Raw genomic sequence first — 4,732 nt, 5'->3', positions numbered from 1 at the left:
GACGAGAAACATTTGGGGGGTGAGAGAGCTGTAGTGATGTGAGCTGGGGATATGTGTGCTGCTTAGAGAAATACTGTTTCCACAAGTGAAATTCATTTGAGAACGTGGGAGAAACAACACTGAGTTTAACCAGAGCAGCCAATAGAAAGTGAGATCTCCTGCAAACAGAGAACAGACATGAAAAACAAACACTCTAGCGGAGGTCTACAGATACAGAATTGGCTGAAAGGTGGTCGTCAGAGGAATTGCACATGACCAGATGATGGTTTCCATTCACCTCCTTTTGTCTCCTCATTCCTCTCTCACATCACCTTCAGACTCGAGGGTGCTGGTTTTCTTCCACCCACACCACCCCGGAAGCTAACTAGCCCTTTAGTAAAATGAAGCCTTGCTGGAGGACATACTGTATTCGTATGTGATTTAAAACAGCAACTAAAAGACTTCCAGAGAATTATTTCCTGTTGTTTTTTTCTTTTGTTGTCTTTGTTTTGTTACCATTGTTCTAAGTGGGAATTTCAGAGTTATATACAGACTATGTGTGACAACATGGATTATACATTACAGAAACGATGGCTAATTGAGTTTTGTGTCCCTCCCTGTGCCCCTTAGCTGCTTTTTGGACGGGAAGTTGAATGAAACTACTTCAAGACATCCTAATGAAAACAGTAGCAGAGAAAACTGTTGGTCTGCCTTTCTTTACAGTGTGTGTATGTGTGTGTGTGTAAAATCTGTGCTTCTTGTAAGACTGTCTCTAACTGCTCAAATGAGAAAAACCATGTACCCAGCAACAGCACCCTTCTACCAGTGTTAGATAATCAGACAGCCACAGGAAAACGGAGAGAGAGAGAGAGAGAGAGAGAGAGAGAGAGAGAGAGAGAGAGAGAGAGAGAGAGAGAGAGAGCAAGAGGCTTTGAAATGTGAAATTAATGTCCCTCGTTATCCCGGGTAACGCTTGCCAAGCCTTTACTCCTTTTTCACCTCTGTTCACCCAACGTAGATGAGATAGAGAGACTGGACGAGCCAGAAACATAGAGACAAGATAGAGAATAACTGAAAGAGAGGAGATAGAGAGGGAAAAGGACACAACTGAATTTGAATGAGAAATCCCCCACTGAACAACTTCCATTATTAGATCTGTCCTGATCTGTTAATTCTGGGCATCTTTTAAGGGCCTTGTTAATGCGCCAGCAGGCTGTAGCTGCAGCTTCTTTCCTTTCCTCTCTGTTCAACACACTGACTTGGCCGTCCACAGTAGCGTCTCCTGCCAGACTGATAGACTCAACACGGCCTTGTCAATACTGTCTCAAGCTTTTGATCGCCTAATTACTCCCCTTGGTGGCTGGGGACTCATTGAGGAAGTAATGAACACAGGCAAACGTGCTGATAAATAGAGTTTGAAAAAATACATGTTTTTCACTGCGGCTGGGAAGAGAATCTCATTTATTTTAATTATGTTGTTGTTGCAGCCTTAGAGTTGGGTTCATATATGTTTGGAAACTGAATTTTGAACTTAATTTTTTTATTTTAGCTATTTATCGAAACATATTGAAGTTAAAATGAGCAGAAAGTGCCGACTCTAGACTTTAATTTGACGGTATTCATCTAATTTGAAGGAATGGTGTAAGAATTACTGTTTCTGTACACATGTACTCACCTATATTTTAGGGCCTCAATGATGATTGGACAAACTATCAGTTATATATAAAAAGCCTTTAACAATCCTCAATAGAGAGACCAGGTTAGACTTTGCCAGAAAACATCTGTTTTGGAAGAGCATTCTTTGGACAGTTGAATCTCAGATCAGCCTGTACCAGAATGAATCATTACCACTGGAGAAGTCTTGAAACGACTCATTATTCACAGCATACAACATCATCTGTGAAACACAGTGGAGGCAGACTTACCATTGGCATTGGGTCACTAGTGTTTATTCATGATGTGACAGAGGACAGAAGCGGCCGGATTAATTCTGAAGTGTATAGGGATTTACTCTCTGCTCAGATTAAGCCAAGTGAAGCACAGATGATTGTACAACGCTTCATTGTACAGAACACTGACCCAAAACTTACTGTGAAAGCAACCCAGATGTTTTTGAAGGTGAAGAAGTGGCCGAGGCAGTCACATGATCTCAACCTGACTGAGTTGCGTAGGATTCAGTGCTGCAAGACAAAGCTAAAGGCTGAAAGACCCATGAACATCAAACAACTGAAGACAGCTGCAGGAAAGGCTCCATCACAAAGGAGGAAATCCATTCTTTGGTGATGTCCAGAGTTCACTCTTTCCTGCTTCCAAAGCTTATTTACAATTATGTTTATTTGTCATATCACTTTTGGTTCCCTGAATATAGGAGACTGTGTCTGGAAATGGTTGTAATTCCTTCTTCTTTCCTCCACTTTGAATGTAAATCCCGTCAAATTAAAGTCAAGAGTCAGCTTTTTAAGCCCATTTATTAAATAATACAAATTTATACAGTATGGGCCTAACTATATATACGTAAGGGTCATTAATGGGAACACACTGGTGGATGTGCACATGTTTGCTGCTTGTAAACATTTCACATTACTGCTAAGCATTTGTCAAGGCATACAATACAATTTTAGACCAATTCCCAACCACCCAAGCAGCCACTGCTTTTCATATGAAAAAGTCTATATATTTTTATATTTTTGTAATTGGTGGGAAATCAGTTGAAATGACCCAAAACCAACAATTAATTGTTTGATCATATTTGCCTGAGATAGTGTTGAGCCAGGGAACATGTTCCTTTATTACATAACAGTTGTTGTTTTTTATTTTGCCAGAAATGCACACTAGCAGAATAATTTGTGCCGCGGAATAGTCTCCAGTAAATCCCAAATTGACTACTGTTTCAGTAAAACTAAAGTGCCCCGCTGTTTTAATGTTGTGGCAGAATATACTTGTGCCAGATTTAAAGGTTTGTGTTTTCATTTGGAGTATAATATAGATCCTCTGTCACCAGCTCTTTGTTGGCAGCTCAATCATCTTATTCATCCGAATGCAGTCCTTGCTTTGTTGCAGTTTGAGGACATGAATCTGATTAGTTTTACGTCCATGATAAAAGAATGAAATGAAATGAGATTATTCACTTGAATGCATGAGACACTAGGCGTGTTTGTCTCTGGGTTTGTCTTAGGTCTCTTTAATCATTCGTACACATTATTAAATGATGCTGCCACAGGAGTAAATGTAACTCTGTTAAACAGCATTATGTTTGCATGGCTTTTAATGCAGACATATCAGTCCCATAATGACATGTTGATTTCTCATTGTTATCATATAATGCATTAGTATTTTCTGCAGGCCACTGACTCAGTAGCAGTGTTCATGGTAAATCAGTTTCCAAATTAACACCTACTAATTATTGTACATGGGACACTTTTATACACACATACTTAATTTAGTATAATAAAAAATTTCTGGTTGGTGTATTCAGGGAACACTGGCTTAATTTATATGGACACTAGTACATACTGAATGTCACTAATAATCAGAACAGTCCAATCACAACAAAAATGTCTCATGTAAACACAGGGGAACAGACTGGCCCAATCAGTAAAAAGGAAATATTGGCGCCATATAAACATTTAAATGCTTGAGCTGATCTTTTCTCTCTTGGTGGAATAAATACTTTCTGCATTTGGGGTAAAGATCAGGTGACAAAGTGAGACATAAACATGGCAGTAGTAAAACCATTTGTAGATGGACAAAGCCAGACTCAATGTAGTCAAAAAAATGTGCGTCCATCTTCATCATGTTTGTCTGTTGAATGTATTCAGCAAATTTGGGGAGAAAAAAAATATATTTTCTGTTCTAATTCTGGCAGATTTGAGGCTTCACAGTGGGAAGAACCTCTTTGTGCTGACTGATGTCTTGGGGCAGGTAAATGCATACATCTAACAAACAAGTTAACAGTCGAAATCTACAATCAGTATAATTTCAATCTTGTTGAATAAATATTGTCCATGTAAACATAAAAGCAGTGACACTGGGGAAGAGGTAGGGTAAGATATTACCATATATTATATTACCATATCACTGTAAATACACAACTGTGATTCTCAATTCTTGGAAGCCACTGCTTCTCGACATCCTCAACAACATCCTCAACATGTTAAGAATTCATATTTGTATAGTGTACAGAGGTGCATACAATCTCTATGAAACTCAACAGCCATGAGCCTCTTTCCATACACATGAAACTGCCAGATGATTTAACTTTTAACTGATGAGCATCACATATATATATATTATCTCCAATCGGATCAAATAGCAGGAGTTGCTACTGCAGCAATTAGGATGTGATCCCTCACTGGCCTCCTATCCATCCATATCCAGCAGTAATACAAAGTGTAAAGTAGCATAAAAGATCACCAGTCCACCTTTTACAAATTCCTCACGCCAGCATTGTTGTCCAGACTAACGCTGCGTTGTTGTATAAAATGATGCATATTGGAGTGAGGCAGATTTGTCAACGCTGTTGTGCTCCAGATAATGAGCGATCATGTTTGCACAATGTTTGCACACATTATGCATTTTCTCTGAATGATTGTTGTCAGCAGAAGCAGGTTTGATTTGATGCCCCTCTCTCGCTCTCTGTCTGTTTACTTCTGCTTTTGTGACCAGAATCCTGACAAGGCAACACGAGCCAACCTTTGTATACACACAAACAGAAACATACTCACCCGCAACATCACAGACTCCTTTGTTGTCT

The sequence above is a fragment of the Chelon labrosus genome (genome assembly GCF_963514085.1).
Source record: "Chelon labrosus genome assembly, chromosome: 12".
Lineage (NCBI taxonomy): Eukaryota > Metazoa > Chordata > Actinopteri > Mugiliformes > Mugilidae > Chelon > Chelon labrosus.
Note: the sequence above shows the minus strand (reverse complement) of the source record.